This window comes from Neltuma alba, unplaced genomic scaffold (genome assembly GCF_004799145.2).
Source record: "Neltuma alba isolate B1F8T4 unplaced genomic scaffold, ASM479914v2 tig00010165_pilon, whole genome shotgun sequence".
Classification (NCBI taxonomy): Eukaryota; Viridiplantae; Streptophyta; class Magnoliopsida; order Fabales; family Fabaceae; genus Neltuma; species Neltuma alba.
The window spans coordinates 709495-729885 of NW_021635110.1; the positions used below are offsets into that span (position 1 = coordinate 709495).

The 20391-nt window shown below is 38.3% G+C and overlaps 1 pseudogene; it reads left to right on the forward strand.

Moving 5' to 3' along the window:
- The first annotated feature begins 9409 nt into the window (after positions 1-9409).
- LOC114754593 (uncharacterized) overlaps positions 9410-20391 on the forward strand; it is a 57599-nt pseudogene continuing 46617 nt past the window's right edge.

Here is a 20391-nt window from a genome sequence, read left to right on the forward strand (position 1 = left end):
TGAATTAATAATGTGCATTAATGAGCATCATTTAAGGAGGATTCAGTTAATCAGACAGTGACTTGAATGGTGAGAATGAATCAAACTAATGCACATCAAATTCACTATACAAGTCAAATTTTAATGATGCCATGCAAAGAATAAAAGTCAATTTTTAAATCATTTTGGTCAAAATTATTTGAATTTAACAAGTTGCTTTATGCTAAAACGAGTATGGAAGAATTGCATTGAGCTCCCAAGGTATATATAATATTGCGAAAAGGTCCCATGAAATTTGCAAATTAATCAGAAGTCCCAAAGCAACCTATATACAATTCAGTAAAGTATGAAAAGTCGTTATTGCCTTTGTTAAGAGATGTCTCTATCCTTCCTCAGTTCCTATTTTGACAACGAAGCTCTGACTTCATTAAGGAGCCCTAACATTCTCAAGATAATCCATCGCACAAGCATTAATATGAAACTCTCCAACTTCTCTAACGTAGTAATTCCCAGTTTCTTTTGACTATTGTTTCTTTTTGTTTCCATATTAACATCACTTCCTCATAGAAATTGATTGTTGAAAAATTATTTGAGATGTCATCTCTGTCTTCACTACTAATCTTGCTGATAGTTACTGATTGAGCTCAAATTATTCTTATCTTTTCATTACATCATCCATGGTTTTGTTGCATTTTCTGGCTCTTTTGGCTATAATTGAGCTTATTTTAGATCAATAGTCCTTGCATTGAGTTAGTGTCTTTTTCAGGGTAAAATCGTCATAATTAGTTATTAATTATATTCAATTAATTTCTAGGACAATTGATGCCTTAAATTGTTGCTTTTCAGTGTAGGACACCTGAGATTGGAGCCAAGATTGAAGACTCAAGGCACAAAGAACAAAAAGAGGAGCCCCTGCCATGGTTTGCTGTGGCACACTCTGCCTTTGCTACGGTGAACGTCTGCCTTCAGGAAAGAAACTCTCTGTCATGGTTCGCCACGGCGAACCCCTCGTATCAGCAAAATCAGACCCGACTATTTCGAGAAAATTTGACCTGCCCACTTCCATGAACTGACCCAGACACGTCATATTCGGGTTAGAAACCCTATTTTCGGTATGAGTGAGGTCAGACAGGGATATTGAGCCATCATCCACGTTTTTCTCTTCATCTTCTCTCATTTTTCCCACCAGAACCCTAATCCCTCATCTTCCACTGTCATCTTCATCCATGGGCAACACTGAGTCAATTTCAATGGAGATGTTTCTGCACACCATGAGTGGCTAGGCTTCCTTCAGCTCTTGAAGATAGATAATTGGCATGAGTTCTAAGAGCTTAAAAGGGGATTTTTAGTTTCATCTTAGTTTAGCTATGTATTTATAAATTCCTAGGTCTAGGATTTGTAAATTCTTAGTAAAAGACTTTGATTGATATGTAATCATTAGTTGATGATTCATATTTGTAGTTAGATTGGTTAATGTTGGATTTCATGCTTCAATATATGTAGTTACATATATGTTCTTTGTAGCTTTCTTGATTCTCTTCATCTTGCATGGTCATGTTTCGATGATGAGTTGATTTTCTGTTGCACTGAACCATTTGCATTAATCATTCTTAATTACACATTAGGGAAGCTTAACAGTGTTTTCATTAATGAGTTCATTAATGTAATCATTGGACTCAATGAGTTATTGAGGTTGTTATCAAGAAAACCTAATGAATTTCTAAAACTCCCACATCTTAAGAGAACTATGATTGCCAAGAATCCATTTTCAAGAGGTTTTATCAATTGATTCAGTACTTGATTTCCATCCATTTCATCCTAATCTCCCAAAAATCCAAAAATACATTTACATTCTATTACATTTTATCTTAATTACAAATCTCAATGAAAACCCTAACCTTTTTCAGCTTAATTTCCATAACCATGGCATTTAGTTAATCTAGTATCTTAATTTCGGCTCCACAAGTGAAACGACCCGAGGTTGTGCCTATAGTACAATCCTTGGATAAATTTTTGAAATTGGCCCCAAGGTGCAAACAAAGACAGTCAAGGCAATTTTCAAGTGGCGCCATTGCCGAGGAGCCAAGAAATTTGTTCTCTAGGTTAGCTAGTGTCATTGGGTTATCAATTGAAGTTTTGATCCTTTTAGGTTGCATTTTAGTTAGTTTAGTTGCATATTTGTTCACAGTATAGGTTTTCATCTTACATAGCATCAAAATTTTTGAAAATACAAACAAATATACTGATTTTCTACACTTTCAGCATTTTCACCTTGCATCAGTGGCGTCCAGTATTTGATAAGCTTTCAGTGACAGTTCCTCGCGGCCAACCTGACCTTTCACCGTGGCAAACTTTCTAAAAAAACCGAAGGATTCCTCTCGGGATATTGATAAGTCTCATTATTTGCATACATTTCTAGCCCTAAACTCATGCTTTTGCCATCTATATTTGCATATTTTGGGCATAATTAGCTTCCATTGTGCATAAGAGTTGGTGAGAGGAATTGTGAGGTTTTGCAGGTGTTTTTACATGTTTTTATATGATTTTATATGTGTGTACTTTTGATCCCTGCTTTGGTATGAATTTCAGGGAGTTTCAGTAGTATTTTCGGCATTCTGTCTGAGGCGCCACGGCGGATTTGGGAAAGCGCCGCGGCAGATTTCCAATGGTACTCTCGGTGAAAGGCGCCGCGGTGGATGGACTAAGGCGCCACGACAGACGGAAGTTTTCATGAAGCTCAGGATCATTAATCAAAACGACGCCGTAAAGGATAGGCGCTGCGACAGATTGACGGAGGCGGCACGACGGATGACAGAAAATTCAGATTTAAAACCAGAATCGCGCGCTTCAGCGAGGGGGACGAGATTTCAGTTTCTCATTCATCTCCAGACGCGATTTTCTTGCTCTCTCTGCCCTCTCTCATTTCTCTCTTCCATTTTCGTCCAAATTCATCAATTTCCACCGATCAACCATGGATCTTTCATCAATTCTTGTTGTTTCTACCTTAATCCAGAGCATGAGTAGCTGAATTTCCAAGTTCTTCTAGCAACGAAGCTGACCTGAGTTCATAGAGCTGAACAGGGAGTCATTCAGATCTAGTTTCTACTTTCTATTCTAAGGTTCATTTGTTTCAGTTGAACAATTGTGGTTAGAATGAAGGTTGGATGATTAGATTTATGTTTCTTGGAATTTAGATCTGATTGAACATTCAGATGTGAGTTGTGTCCTTTAATTCAGTTGAATAGAGGATTCTCTGTTGATTTGTAAATCTAATTCGTTTTACTTGGACTATTGTTCTGTAAATCTGAATTTTGGTTGAATATATTGATGATTCACAGTTGTGGTCATCCTTAGAGAATTGCAACTTGCTTCTCAAGTGTTCTTGTCAATTGATTTTCCTTCTCATAGAACAAGATAATGAATCTAGTAAGATAAGTTGTTTCTGATCTGTGTTAAGAGAGATTTGAGCAGTAGCTGAATCTATCCATTTAATTGACATTAAGAGACTCCAAATTATAAGATTGAACAAGGAAGGTTGGATAAATTGCTAGGGGAACTACTATCTCTTATCTGAATCTCATTTGCAATTTACCTTTCATTAGATTTGTTTCTTGTTTTGATTTCTCTTTTCTAAACTCAAGCTTTCATCTTGGTAATTTGATAATAAAAAGTGAATAGTTAAGAATTAAAATACAACTTAAGGTTCCTTGAGAAGAATGACCTAGGTAGTGCCTCACTTGCTGCATTTCCCTAGTAAAACTTTGATTACCTAGCGACAAGGTCTATCAAATTGACGCCGTTGCCGGGGAACCTTACTTGTTGAGGTTCTGAGCAATTCACTGGTGTGCCAAGAAAAATTTTTATATTTGAAAACCCAAAACTTCATAAAAAGTAACTTTAGTGTTTTTGAGTTGTGTTTGCATTTTCAATCTTGTGCTTTGTTGTGAGTTGTTTCCTTTTAATTATTCTTCCACTAAATCTAGTGATGGTTGATTGTTTTTATGTTTTTGAGATCTTTTCTTGTTGAAAAATTAATACCATTGTGTTAAGGGTTCAATTTGCAGGAGTGAAGGTGTGAACAGTGTTAGAAGCTACTGCAGAATTCGTCCATCTGGTTTATTAGTACCAGGCGCCGCGACGGATATCACCAGGCGCCGCAGCACCTTTCACAGAATCAATTCTGCAACAAGCACCGCGGCGGATTTCACCAGAGGCCGCAGCGCCTATCCAATTTCAGCTCGGCAGTCGTCTCTGTAATAGAGGCCGCGGCGGATCTGAGGAAGTGCCACGGCGGATTTCACCTGATTCCCTCTTCACTTTTTGTCTTTTCTTTGATTTCTTTCTTTTGTCTAATTATTTTTTTTTTCACAGTTATTTTATTAGTCTATTCTTTTGTTCTTTAGTTGCATGTCCCAGGATAAGGCTCTTATACCTTTTGATTGGGAAATCAATAGAACTCTTAGGCAAATCAAGAAAACCAAACAAATAGCTGAGTCTAGTAAGCAACCTATAGTGAGTGACTCTCTTCCTCAAGTTGAAACTTGCTCTTCCTCAGAATCTAAATCTACTTTAGGAGGGTTTATAGACAATCATTTTGTGATGGATCAAAATAATAACAATGCTCAAACTGAGAGAGGTGATATGCTACAAATAGACCTCAAAATGAAAGGCAAGCTGAAAATGTTCTCCATAATACTAATCCTCAATTGAATAGAGACGAGGAGAATAGGAGCATTAGAGAAATTAATAACTCAAGTGTGAACTGTGATCCATGTGGTTTTTATAACTTTGAAGCTGATTTTGAACTTAAAGGTGCCCTGATTAATGCCTTATCAAGATTCCTTGGTCTTGCAGGGGAAGATCCATATAGACACCTTCAGAATATGCATGCTGTTTGTTCTTCTATGAAGCCCCATGGTGCTCAATTGGAAGATGTGCTAAGGAGAGCTTTCCACTTCACATTAGAAGGAAATGCTAAGGAATGGTTGCAAAGTCTACCTCAGCACTTCACAACACTCACATGGGAACAACTAAAGAAGGCCTTTTTAGAGAAATACTTTCCTGCATCAAGAACATCTAAATTGAGGAAGGCTATCTATGGAGTTCAACAAGATAGTAGAGAGACCTTGTATGAGTATTGGACAAGATTTCTAGCTATGCTTTCTAAATGTCCAAATCATCAAATCAGCAAGTCTAATCTAGTCCAGTATTTTTATGAGGGTTTGCTATCCCATCATAAGAACACAATAGATGCTGCAGCCCATGGTTCATTGTTTGATTTGACTCCTCACAATGCTTGGGAATTATTGGAGAAGATGGCTAACAACAATCAACAATTCAGCACAAGGGATAACCAATCTGTTAATGATATTTTGAGGTCAAATCCTACTAACGTTGCTCTCAAATTGCTGCTTTGTAAGAGAAAATGGACAAGAGAATGACTAGGATGGAGCAACTCTTGTCAACTAAACAATGTGGTGCTATGGGAACATCTCAAGCCTTGGTAGCTCCCTCTTGTGACTCCTGTGGTTCCATGATGCATTGGACTGAATCTTGCCCTTCTCAATTTGAAGAAGTGTCAGCCATGTATCAACAAAGATCCGGTCAATATCAGCAAAGGAACCCTTTCTCCAACACTTATAACGAAGGATAGAAGGATCATCCCAATTTTAGATGGGGAGGAGGAGAGAACAACAAGGAGAGGTTCATGCAGAATAGGTTCCAGCAACGTCAACATTCAGAACAAGCTATGGTTCCTTCCCAAACTACTCAAGAAGTTGGTAATTCAAGGAATGATGACATGTCCCTCTTATTGAAAAGCATGAACAGTATGAATGCTAATCTCAATGCTATGGCATCTCAAATGGACAGAATTGATAAGCATACCACTGCATCTGATGCAAGAATGGCTGCTATAGAGAATAGGGTTGAACAATGGGAGACTAAGACTGCAAATTTGGCTAACTTTGTTACCCAAATTTCAGATAATTTCAGCAGTTTTCAAGCAAAAACAAGTGGGGCTCTGCCTTCCAATACTGTGATTAATCCCAAGTCGTTGAATGCCATAAATTTGAGAAGTGGAAGGAAGGTGACATTCAATGAAAATGATGAAGAATCTGACTTGGAGGAAGATCATTGCACTAAGGGGAATTCTGTCCAAAAAAAGAAACCACCAAGTGTGGAATCTGAAAGCTTAAGAGAGAAGCAACTTCTGCAAGCAAGAAAAGAAGCCGGATGTAGAAGTGCAACTACTGAAGGTTGCACAACTGAAGCCGGCCCTTCAACTCAGGATGATAAAGGAGTTCATGAAGCACCATTAGGAGAGGACTTGGAGCAATCTTCTTCAAGAATTTCAGAGCCTAACCAGGACAAAGAAAAGATAGAGCAAGATAAAGTTGAAAATTCTCACATGAACAACAAACCGGAAGGTCAAGGTAAGGGGGTAAGCTTGAAAGATCTACCTTTCCCTAGAGCTTTTATGTTTGGACAGAAGGTTGCAAAAGAGAAACAAAATAAAGAAGTATTAGATTTCTTTAGTAAAGTAGAAATTAATATTCCTTTGCTGGATTTGTTGAAGAAAGTGCCTGAATATGCAAAATTCTTAAAAGACATTTACACTAACAAAAGAAAGTTTAAAACTAATGAATTGGTGCAAGTTGGCCCTAATGTTTCAGCCCTTTTTAAAGCTCAATTACCTGTGAAATGCCAAGATCCAGGAGCTTTCTCCATTCCTTGTCAAATTGGTAAGTTTCATATCTCTAAAGCTTTGCTAGATTTGGGTGCTGCTATTAATGTGATGCCAAGTTCTGTTTATTATGCCTTGGGAGTTGAAATCATGAAACCTACAAGTGTCTTAGTGCAACTAGCTGATAAGTCTATTAGGAATCCCAAGGGAATCTTAGAAGATATTTTGGTTCAAGTAAAAGACCTTGTATTTCCTGCTGATTTTTATGTGCTAGATATGACTAATGAGGCTATAAGTGAAAGCACATTAATTTTGGGTAGACCATTTCTAAGAACTGCCAATACCATGATTTGCATGAAAGATGAAATTATAAAAATGGAATTTGGTGGTCAAGAAATTCAATTTAACATGTATGAGATGATGAAACATCCACATGAGGATTATTCTCTGTTGGGGCTTAATATGATTGATGTGTCACTTGAAAATGAGTGTGAATCTATTTTTGAGCATGATAGCAATGATGATACTGGAGATTCTTTCGTTTCTTTCTCCTCCATATATTCTCCTTCATCTTCTTTTTCTTCACACCTTGATGATGTGCCTAGCATTGATTCTAAAATTGATGGCTGGCTTTCCACTTGGAGTGAGTTGTCTTCAGTTTCATCCATTAAGTCTTCGATTGATGCTAATTCCACACTGTCAAGTGATGAACAACCTGCAAGAAGATTGCTTGTAGATTTCTCAACAGCACAAGAGAGTGAATCAACTCCTATACAAGAAAGGGAAGGTGAAAGGCACAAGACTCATGATTGTAAGGCTAGCCCAATTCTCATGGATGAACCCCCATTCAAGGAGCATGCAGCTGAACCTTCTGAACAACAGGATTTGTCCTTGAATTCTTATCACATTTTGTATTCCACCCCTGTTTATAAGTCACTTGATCTTAATTTCTTCAATTATGCAGAACTGGAACACTTCTTGGGAATCATGCGAAGTGTAGCTACTCCCAACCCTAGGAGACTAAGCATGACACCAACCAAATTTGCCGAAATTTACAGCATAGGGAGTGTACTTTTGAAATCTAATTTTACTTGTGAAATTGGAATTCCTCAAGATTATTCTGCATCTAACTTTGAGTTTTCACATGGATTTACAAATGTTTTGAATGCATTGTTGCAGGGACCAATCAAGGAGCGTTACTCACATGAGGATGAATGTACAACTGCAATTTTTGGTATTGAAGCTTTGAAGCAATCTGAAAATAATTGCACTACCTTGGAACTCAAGAAACTGATACCCTCAGTAGTTCAACCTCCTGAATTGGAGCTTAAACCCTTGCCATCAACATTAAAGTATGCATATTTAGCTGAAAATGAAAGACTACCGGTGATAATCTCTAACTCTTTGACTGATCTTGAAGAGTCTCAATTACTTGCTATTTTGAAAAGGTATAAAAGTGCAATTGGGTGGTCTCTAGCAGATATTCCTGGTATTAATGCTTCAATTTGCACTCATAGAATATTGTTAAATGAAAATGCAAAACCCATAAGACAACCTCAAAGAAGACTTAACCCACTCATACTTGATGTTGTTAAAAAGGAAGTAACAAAGCTGCTTAGTGCTGGTATCATATACCCTATTTCAGATAGTGAGTGGGTAAGTCCAGTTCAGGTTGTTCCTAAGAAAAGTGGGATCACTGTGGTTAGGAATGAGAAAAATGAATTAATTCCCACTAGAATCCAGAATTCTTGGCGTGTTTGCATTGATTATAGGAAGCTAAATGATTGTACAAGAAAAGATCATTTTCCTCTACCCTTTATAGATCAAATGCTTGAAAGAATAGCTTGTAAATCTCACTATTGTTTCCTTGATGGTTTCAGTGGCTATTTTCAGGTTCCCATTGCACCTCAAGATCAAGAGAAGACTACATTTACTTGTCCCTTTGGCACATTTGCATATAGAAGAATGCCATTTGGACTTTGCAATGCACCGGGCACATTCCAAAGGTGTATGCTATCCATATTTAGTGATTTGCTAGAGAATGGGATTGAGGTGTTTATGGATGACTTTACCATCTATGGAAATAATTTTGATGAATGCCTAGTGAACTTGGAAAAAGCTCTATCTAAATGTGTTGAAAAGGACCTTATCTTGAATTTTGAAAAATGTCACTTTATGGTTCAGCAAGGAATAGTTCTAGGTCACCTAATTTCTGAAAAGGGAATAGAGGTAGACAAAGCAAAAGTTGAAGTAATTTCATCTCTACCCTATCTAACAAATCTTAAGGAGCTTAGATCTTTCCTAGGCCATGCTGGATTTTATAGAAGGTTCATAAAAGATTTTAGTAAAGTGTCTTTTCCAATGTCCAAATTACTGCAAAAAGATGCTTCCTTTGATTTCACCGATGAGTATAGAATGTCTTTTGATGAGATTAAATCCAGATTGACTTCTCTACCTATTTTGACTTGCCCTAATTGGAATTTACCATTTGAATTGTGTTGTGATGCCTCTAACAATGTGGTGGGAGCAGTTTTGGGACAAAAGGATGGTAAGGCTTCCAAGGTTATTGCTTATACTTCAAAGACTCTAGATAAGGCTCAAACTAATTACACAACTACTGAAAAGGAGCTCTTTTCTATTGTTTTTGCATTAGACAAGTTTAGACCTTACCTAATTAACTCTAAGGTTACTGTTTTCACTGATCATTCTGCTGTCAAGTATCTTTTCAGCAAGCCACAATCCAAACCGAGGCTCTTAAGGTGGATGTTGTTGATCCAAGAGTTTGACATTGACATCAAAGACAAACTTGGAGCAGAAAATGTGGTGGCTGACCATCTAAGTGGCTTACCAGAAACTACAAGGGGAGTAATTGATTCAGATCTTGTTTGTGATGAGTTTAAGGATTGTTCTGTTTCTGCCTTGTCTCTCATGGAACCTTGGTATTGTCACATTGTCAACTTTTTAGTTGCTGGTCTAATTCCTCCTTCGTTGTCTCATTTTCAGATGCAGAAGATTAAAAGCGAGTCTATACACTACATTTGAGACCCTCCAATCCTTTGGAAGGTATGTAGCGACCAAATCATTTGAAGATGTGTGCCAAATGAAGAATTTCAAGACATCCTGCATGCTTGCCACTCTCAAACTTGTGGAGGTCATTTTAGTGCTAACAAGACTGCAAGAAAAATATTGGAAGCTAGTTTGTATTGGTCATCACTCTTTAAAGACTCTTATGAGTATTGCAAGAATTGTGATATTTGTCAAAGATTTGGTAGCCTAACTAAGAAACATGAACTACCCCAACACCCAATGCTTTTCTGTGAGGTGTTTGAAGTATGGGGTATTGATTTTATGGGCTCCTTTCTTCCTTCTATGGGTTTTACATACATTCTTCTTGCAGTTGATTACCTTTCAAGATGGGTAGAGGCCATAGCAACCAAAAAGAATGATGCTGCTACTGTTTTAAAATTTCTGAAAAATAACATCTTTTCTAGATTTGGCATTCCTAGAGCAGTAGTTAGTGATAACGGCACTCATTTTTGTAATAAATTGCTACAAGGGTTATTCACTAAGTATGGTATAACACATAAGACATCCACACCTTATCATCCCCAAAGTAATGGGCAAGCTAAAAATGCAAATAGAGAAATCAAGAAGGTGTTGGAACGTATAGTTAAACCATCTAGGAAGGATTGGAGAGCTAGATTAGATGATGCTTTGTGGGCATATAGAACTGCATTTAAAACCCCAATAGGCATGTCTCCTTATAGAATGGTTTATAGTAAGATGTGTCACCTACCAGTTGAGATTGAACATAAGTCTTTTTGGGCTGTAAAAGCATGTAACCTTAATTTTGATTCTGCTGGCATGGAAAGATTATTGCAATTACAGGAACTTAAAGAATTGAGACTTGAAGCATATGAGAATTCCAGGTTCTATAAGGAGAAGACGAAGATGATTCATGACAAGCAAATCCTAAGGAAGACTTTCAAGGTTGGAGATAAAGTGTTGCTGTACAAGGCACGATTCACATTTAAACCTGGGAAGCTGAGCACTAGATGGGAAGGACCATACTTGGTCACTAAAGTCCACAAGTTTGGCATGATAGAGTTGCTAGATGAGAAGAGCAGCAGTAGACTTTCAAGGTCAATGGCCATTTGCTCAAAACATATAAGGAAAATTTTAACCCACCATAATCTCAGGTTGTCCCCTTCCTTACATACCTTAGTCTGTGATTAGTTGATTATTTTCATTCTTGAACCCCAATTTTGAACAAGTGTGGGGGGGGGGACATAAATAGTAGCAAGTGTAGGTTATTTTTAGTTGTTTTTGTGTATTTTGTTCCTTCTTTCCATTCCTTCCTTACCAGTTTTCCTTGCTATCTTTTGTTCAAATTTGCATTGAGGGCAATGCAAGGTTTAAGTGTGGGGGAGTGAATGTTGTGCTTTTGTGTGTTTTGTGTCTTTTGTAAAACCTCAGTTTTCAAAAAACTTTTTGAAGGTTTAAGCTTGCTTCAGGAATTCTAATGTTACATTTGTGATTGACTTTGAATTGGAAATTAATATCCTGAAGTGAAATTTTCTAATGCATAGAGATTAAGCATGATGTGTTCTTTAGCTGAAGTGAATGAATATAGAAGACAAAGCCTAGTTGGAAGGATTCTTTGAGCCTTTATATTCATTTCTGATGTGTGCATTCACTTATTTCTTATGCTCTCTAGAACTTGTCTTAGTTCTTAATTAAGACCACATGCAATATTAGTACTCTTGAACATGATTGAGGCATTCATTCAAAGTAGCTACTTAGACCAAATGGCTAAACCCCACATGATTTATCCCTTGTTACCCATTTGAGCCTTTTAGCTGAATTTTTCCATTCATTTCACTCTCATTTATAAAACCTCTTTCCTACAAGGATGCATATTTCATTTCATTAATTCCTTTTAGAATTCACTAGCATTTTGATGGATTCAATTGATGGATTGATATGAGGAGATGCGTACTTGAACTTAAAAAAAAACAAAGAAAGAAAAAGAAAAGAAGAAACATACAAATGTAAAAAAAAACAGAGAGAAAGAGAAGAGAAAAGTTGAAAATAAATGAAAAAGCAAGAAAGGAAAAGAAAGTGGGAATAAAAGCACCTTTATAGCTTAGGAATTCAAGATCAAGAAATCAACCCTTAAATTGAACATTACTAATGCTATTGAATTCTACACGTTGATTCACATATCAACTCCATCCTTATATGCATCCTTGTGCATTTCTTCCCATCCCTTACATTACAAGCCACAAAAGTCCTCTTGACTCTTGAGTACTTATGTATTTAAGTGGTGGAGAGGTAGAGCTATTACAAGCATATGGTAGAGCATTTGAATAAGTGAATTGAGTGAAAGAACCTTTGATACTTGTGAGTTGAGTGATACACTAATTCCCTTGTGTGGTCTTCTATATCTTATTCACTTAGATTAAATTACATATCATTGCTTGATTTCTTTACATTAGAATGTTCCATGGATGGATGTTGGTTGAAGAATCATTGTTGGTTACAGTTGTAACCTGAACTTTTGAGCTTGCTTATTCCTTTCTCTCATCCTTCCTTTCACAATATGTTTAGACTTGATTTGCCCAGGAGTGCAAAAGCTAAGTGTGGGGGAGTTGATAGGTCTCATTATTTGCATACATTTCTAGCCCTAAACTCATGCTTTTGCCATCTATATTTGCATATTTTGGGCATAATTAGCTTCCATTGTGCATAAGAGTTAGTGAGAGGAATTGTGAGGTTTTGCAGGTGTTTTTACATGTTTTTATATGATTTTATATGTGTGTACTTTTGATCCCTGCTTTGGTATGAATTTCAGGGAGTTTCAGTAGCATTTTCGCCATTCTGTCTGAGGCGCCACGGCGGATTTGGGAAAGCGCTGCGGCAGATTTCCAATGGTACTCTCGGTGAAAGGCGCCGCGGCGGATGGACTAAGGCACCACGGCAGACAGAAGTTTTCATGAAGCTCAGGATCATTAATCAAAACGACGCCGTACAGGACAGGCACCGCGGCAGATTGACGGAGGCGCCGCGACGGATGACAGAAAATTCAGATTTAAAACCAGAATCGCGCACTTCAACGAGGGGGACGAGATTTCAGTTTCTCATTCATCTCCAGACGCGATTTTCTTGCTCTCTCCGCCCTCTCTCATTTCTCTCTTCCATTTTCGTCCAAATTCATCAATTTCCACCGATCAACCATGGATCTTTCATCAATTCTTGCTGTTTCTACCCTAATCCAGAGCATGAGTAGCTGAATTTCCAAGTTCTTCTAGCAATGAAGCTGACCTGAGTTCATAGAGCTGAACAGGGAGTCATTCAGATCTAGTTTCTACTTTCTATTCTAAGGTTCATTTGTTTCAGTTGAACAATTGTGGTTAGAATGAAGGTTGGATGATTAGATTTATGTTTCTTGGAATTTAGATCTGATTGAACATTCAGATGTGAGTTGTGTCCTTTAATTCAGTTGAATAGAGGATTCTCTGTTGATTTGTAAATCTAATTCGTTTTACTTGGACTGTTGTTCTGTAAATCTGAATTTTGGTTGAATATATTGATGATTCACAGTTGTGGTCATCCTTAGAGAATTGCAACTTGCTTCTCAAGTGTTCTTGTCAATTGATTTTCCTTCTCACAGAACAAGATAATGAATCTAGTAAGATAAGTTGTTTCTGATCTGTGTTAAGAGAGATTTGAGCAATAGCTGAATCTATCCATTTAATTGACATTAAGAGACTCCAAATTATAAGATTGAACAAGGAAGGTTGGATAAATTGCTAGGGGAACTACTATCTCTTATCTGAATCTCATTTGCAATTTACCTTTCATTAGATTTGTTTCTTGTTTTGATTTCTCTTTTCTAAACTCAAGCTTTCATCTTGGTAATTTGATAATTAAAAGTGAATTGTTAAGAATTAAAATACAACTTAAGGTTCCTTGAGAAGAATGACCTAGGTAGTGCCTCACTTGCTGCATTTCCCTAGTAAAACTTTGATTACCTAGCGACAAGGTCTATCAGATACCTTCGCCGCGGCACACTCCTGATTTCGCCATGACAAACGTCCTGCATTCAGCTATCTGATCACCTCTGTCACCTTTTGCCGCGGTGAACTATTCTGAAAAGTTTTGAAATTTACACTTTTTGCTTCTTTCTCTGTGCATACATACTCATACTAATCCATACACTTGCATCCATCACAACTCATACTTTTATCTGACTTTGTGTGCTACAAGTCAATTTTGTTTGCTCTTTCTCTTGTTACTCTTTTCTTGCATGCCACGAAAAGCAAAACTTGTGCCCTATAACCCTAAGATTAAGAGAAGACTTAGAGAGATAAGAAGAGAGAAAAGAGTTGAAGGGACAAGTGAGTTAGTGGTTGAACAAGAGAACATTTCTGTGGAATCTAGCCTATCTAGTAGTGAGAGTGAGCCTACTGATCAAGAGATAATGGCTGATTTACCACCTAACCACCCTAATCTGAACCCCAATGCCAACCAAGTGAGGAATGGAGGCAATGGAGGGAATGGAGAACAAGAGAGAGTGGGAGAAAATAATGGGAACCCTAGAAGAAGAACAATTAGGGAAGCAACCACATGTGATGTCAATTTTGACCCATTTACTGCTGCTTGTCCAAATTTTGAAGTTAATTTTGAAATTAAAGGATTATTGATTAACTCCCTTCCAAAATTTCATGGCTTGACAGGAGAAGACCCGTATCTTCATTTGCAATCCCTTTCTATGATCTGCCAGAGTATGAAGCCTGTGGGAGCATCGTTAGATCAAGTGCTATGGAAGGTTTTCCACCTATCATTGGAAGGCAAGGCTAGAGAGTGGTACATGAGCCTTCCAAGGCACGTAGCTGATGCATATCACTATTGGGGGAACTTAAAGAAAGCATTCTTGGAGAAACACTTTCTGGCTTCTCATACTTCATCAATGAGGAAGGAGATCTATTCTGTCAAGCAAGACTATGATGAATCTCTCTATGATTATTGGAATAGATTTCAGGATATGCTTTCAAGATGCCCACATCATCAAATTTTGGATGAACAACTGGTTCAGTACTTCTATGATGGGTTGGAGAACCAAGAGAAGGGTATGTTGGATGCTGCATCAGGAGGATCTTTGATAGACTCCATTGCTGAGGAGGCTTAGGATTTGATTAAGAAGATGGCCCTGAATCATCAACAATACAGTGTGAGAGATACTAGAGGAGTGCATTAGGTGGGAGCTGCTTCGGTGCACAGTAGGAGAATGGATGCTTGGGAATCGAAAGTAGATTCTTTGGGAAGCAAAGTAACCTCTCAACTGTCTCTAATCACTGCTGAATTGAAGAACATGAGTGTGCATCACCCACCCACTCCGATGGACATTACAGCACCCAGTTGTGAAACATGTGGCTCAGTTATGCATATTTCTAGTGTTTGTCCAGACCGTTATGAGGAGGTATCTGTAGTCTACCAAGGCCGTCCAAATCAAAAGTGGGACCCTTACTCCAACACTTATAACGAGGGATGGAAGGCAAACCCTCGATTGGGCTGGAGGAATGATGATAGTAGACCTCTAAACAGATTTCAGAAGAGTAGAGGAGCTGGTCCATCTTCAACCCAGTTCCAAAACCAATCTCAAGCCCTAACCGTCCCACCCAAGGATGATACCAACCAACTCCTACACAATATGATGGCCATAATGAAAGAAGAAAGGGCTGTTAAAGCTACTCAGTTCAACTCCTTAGCTTCACTAATTCAACAAGATTCATCCAAGAATGATGCTAGATTTAGTGCTTTGGAAAAGAGGATGGAACAATGGGAAACTAAGTCTGAGAACATCAACTCCTATGTAACTCAGTTGTCTAACAACATGAGTGAGCAATAAGCAAGGAGCAGTGGCGCTATCCCCTCCAATACTGTTATCAATCCTAAAGGCTTGAATGCCATTACCCTTAGGAGTGGGAAGCAAGTGAATTTTATTGAAGAGGAGGATGAAGTTATAGATGAGGAAATCTTGTGTGATGAGCTGCCACAAGCATCTTCAAAGGTCAAGAATTCTAAGAGCTCCAAGGAGATGAAGCTAAAGCTGAAAGAAGCCCCAAAAGAACATGATGGCAAGGGTAAAGCTGTGGAATCTGAGCCAAGCAATCATGAAGCCTCAAGCAAGGAAGGTAAGGAGGTAAATATCAATGAACTACCCTTTCCTCATGCTTATTTGAAAAATGAAAATGGGTAAGGAGAGGCAAGATCATGAGTTGCTTGAGACATTTAGGAAAGTAGAAGTGAATATACCCTTGCTTGACCTGATTAAAAAGATTCCTAAATATGCTAAGGTCTTAAAAGAATTATGTACTCAAAAGAGGAGATTTAAACCTAACGAAAGAGTCCAATTACCCTCTAATGTGTCTGCATTGTTTAAACCCCAAATTCCTGTAAAGTGTCAAGACCCTGGATCTTTCACTATCCCTTACACTATAGGAAAGGTTACTATAGGGGGAGCCCTGTTAGATCTAGGTGCAGCCATTAATGTAATGCCTAAGTCCGTATACACCTCTCTAGGAGTCAAGACTCTTAAGTCTACTACTGTTGTGCTCTAACTAGCTGATAGGACTATTAGGTATCCTGAGGATATTATTAAAGACATTTTAGTCCAAGTTAAGGGATTGGTGTTTCCTGCTGATTTTTATGTGCTTGACATGTCTTCTGAACTTGTAAATGACACTACACTCATCCTTAGTCGACCTTTCTTAAGGACTGCTAATACCATGATTAGCATGAAAGAGGGTACCATAACTATGGAGGTGGGTGATAATAAAGTTTCTTTTAACATGTATGAAGCAATGAGATATCCTTATGAGGACTATTCACTTTTGGGGGTTAACATGATAGACATTGCTGTCGAGGATGCTTGTTCTGAAGTTGAATTGCAAATTGACTCTTTCTATTCTGATCTTTACACTGATAAATCTATTGATGAGAATGAATCCATTTCTTCCTTTTCATCTCTTTACTCTACACCTTCTACTTGCTCATGTGGTGGTGATGTTACATGCCTTGATTGTACTGTGGTTAATTGCATGCTTTCTATCCCACACACATTTTCTGTTTCCTCCCTTGACTCCATGTTAGACTGTGATTCCTCTATTATCAGTGATGATTCCCTTGGGGAAAGGCTTCCTGTGTTGTTTCAGATATGGAGGAAGAAGTCATGGAGAAGAATCCCTCTAAGGCAGTTGCTGTAGATCAACTAGAAGTTAGTTCAATGGTTGGAGAAGAAGTTAACTACAAGGCTGAGGAATTATCACTGGTTGAAGGAAAGGGGAGTAATCTATTCTCTCTTGAAATTCATAAATTGATTCCTTCTATTGTGCAACCACCTACACTTGATTTGAAACCCTTACCTCCTACTTTGAAATATGCTTTCCTTGAGTCTAATGAACAACTACTTGTTATAATTGCTAACTCACTGTCTGAGAGTGAGGAAGAGAGACTCTTATCTGTTTTGAGGGAGCATAGAAGGGCAATAGGTTGGACACTAGCAGATATACCTGGAATTAGTCCTGCTGTGTGCACACATAGAATTTTACTGAGTGAGGAATCAAAACCAGTGAGATAACCCCAAAGACGATTGAACCCTCTCATATTAGATGTAGTTAAGAAAGAAATTACTAAATTATTTAGTGCTGGGATAATATATCCACTTTTTGATAGTGAGTGGGTCAGTCCGGTGCATGTTGTGCCAAAGAAGAGTGGGGTAACAGTGGTAAGGAATGAAAGGGATGAGTTAATTCCTACAAGGGTTCAAAACTCATGGTGTGTGTGCATAGACTATAGGAGACTTAATGATGCAACACGTAAGGATCACTTTCCTATACCCTTCATTGACTAAATGTTGGAGAGACTAGCTGGTAAATCACATTACTGCTTTTTGGATGGCTTTTCTGGCTATTTTCAGGTACCTATAGCCCCCGAGGATCAGGACAAAACCACTTTCACATGCCCCTTTGGTACCTTTACTTATCGAAGGATGCCATTTGGGTTATGTAACGCTCCAGGCACCTTTCAAAGGTGCATGATGGTGATTTTTAGTGACCTTTTAGAGCACAATATGGAGGTTTTCATGGATGATTTTATGGTTTATGGGGAGAGCTTTGATCAGTGCCTGAATAGCCTAAGGCAGGCTCTAGAGAGATGCATAGCCAAAAACCTTGTTTTGAACTTTGAGAAATGTCATTTCATGGTGGGTAGTGGCATAGTGTTAGGTCACCTCATCTCTAGCAAAGGGATTGAAGTTGATAAGGCTAAAATTGAAGTTATCTCATCTTTGCCTTACCCCACCTGTCTTAAAGATTTGAGATCTTTTCTTAGGCATGCAGGGTTTTATAGGCGCTTTATCAAAGACTTTAGTAAAGTTGCTTTGCCCCTTTCTACTCTTCTTAAAAAGGATGTTGAATTTAATTTTGATGAAAAATGTAGACATGCCTTTGATACTCTTAAGTCTATGCTTGTTTCACCTCCTATTTTGACTGCACCCAACTAGAATTTACATTTTGAACTCTCATGTGATGCTTCTAATTATGCAGTGGGTGCTATGCTTGGCCAGAAGGAGGAGAAGCAATCTAGAGTCATAGCCTATGCCTCTAAGACACTTGACCCAGCTCAAGTCAACTATACCACCACTGAGAAAGAAATGTTTGCCATTGTATTTGCTTTAGACAAGTTTAGACAATATCTAATCAATTCTCGAGTGGTTGTGTATACAGATCATGCAGCTGTCCGCTATTTGCTCAAAAAGCCACAATCTAAACCAAGATTGATCAGATGGGCTTTACTGCTTCAAGAGTTCGACATTGAGATTAAAGATAGACCCAGGGCAGTGAATCAAGTAGCTGATCACCTGAGTAGGCTACCGGAGGACACAAGGGGAGTAGATTCTTCTGACTTGACTTGTGACTCTTTTACTGATTCAGCTTTATGTTCTGTGGTTACTATAGAGCCTTGGTATGCTAATATTGTCAATTATCTCATGTCTGGACTCACTCCTCCCTTTATGTCTAGATTTGAGGCACAAAAGCTTCGTAGCGAGTCAAAGTATTACATTTGGGATGCCCCTCATCTGTGGAGGATGTGCAGTGACCAAGTAATACGAAAGTGTGTGCCGAAGGAGGATTTTGAACCTATTATTTCAGCTTGCCATTCCATGGTTTGTGGTGGTCATTTTAGTAAGGAGGACATCTAGGAAGGTCTTAGATTTGGATTTTATTGGCCCACCCTCTTCAAAGATTCTTTTACATTTTGTAGATCATGTGACAAGTGTCAGCGATTTGGGGGGTTGGGAAAAAGACATGAGATGCCTCAACAGCCACTTTTGTTTTGTGAGATTTTTGAGGTCTGGGGAATTGACTTTATGGGACCCTTTCCTTCTTCCTTTGGTTTTGTATATATTTTATTAGCTGTAGATTATGTATCCAAATGGATTGAAGCTATACCTTGCAGAAAAGATGATGCCCCAACTGTACATAGATTTCTAAAATCACACATTTTCTATAGGTATGGGATCCCTAGGGCTATAGTGAGTGATCGGGGAACACATTTTTGTAATAGGATAGTTAACAGCCTGTTGTCCAAATTTGGTGTCACTCATAAAACCTCTACTGCCTATCACCCCCAAACCAATGGTCAAGCTGAAATATCTAATAGGGAAGTGAAGCATATTCTGGAGAAAATGGTCAACCATCCAAGAAGGACTGGAGCTCATGTCTAGAAGAAGCATTATGGGCTTACCGAACTGCATACAAATCACCCATTGGCATGTCTCCCTACCGTCTAGTTTATGGAAAGCCATGTCATTTGCCAGTGGAGCTGGAACACAAAGCATATTGGGCGGTCAAGCAGTGCAACATGAATATAGAGTCCTCTGGGATGGAAAGAAAGCTGCAATTGCAAGAGTTGGAGGAGATCAGACTTGAAGCTTATGAGAACTCCAGACTCTACAAAGAAAAGACAAAATTTGTCATGATCGGGGTATTTTGAGAAAGAACTTTAAGGAAGGCGATAAAGTGCTGTTGTATAAGGCTCGGTTTACTTTCAAGCAAGGAAAATTCAACACCAGATGGGATGGGCCATACACAGTTACTAAAACGCACAATTTCAGTATGGTGGAGCTACTACACGAGGAGACCGGGGCCAAATTCAAAGTTAATGGGCATCTACTGAAGCTCTACCATGAGAACCAAAAGCCTCCTTAACTCCCTGGTCGTTTCTTTCCTTCACTCATTTACATGCTTTTGCTTAATTATTGATCTTGCTATGTTTTGTGCATTGTATGCTGAATGAGTGTGGGGGAGAAACCATTTCAATAGGATAATAGTGTAGTTGTAGTTTGAATTCAATAAGATCTCCTGCAAGTTATGATCTCTGTTTTATTTCATTTTGTGCTTGTTGGTAATATGGTGCTTGCAATGAATTATATGAATCAGATTGATTGAGAAAACTTGTTTGTGGTATACTGCTTAATCATGGACTTATTGAGCACCCTTTTGATTTATTTTGATGCACTTTAATGTTTTTGAAGTATCCAGCTACATTGGTTGTTTGTGTGTTGTGTTTCTCTGTTGTTTGGGTGTTTTTTTGTGTGTTCTCTGCTCTCTGTGACACTTCACCGCGGCAAACCTAAGCCTTCGCTGCGGCGAAGTGGTTTT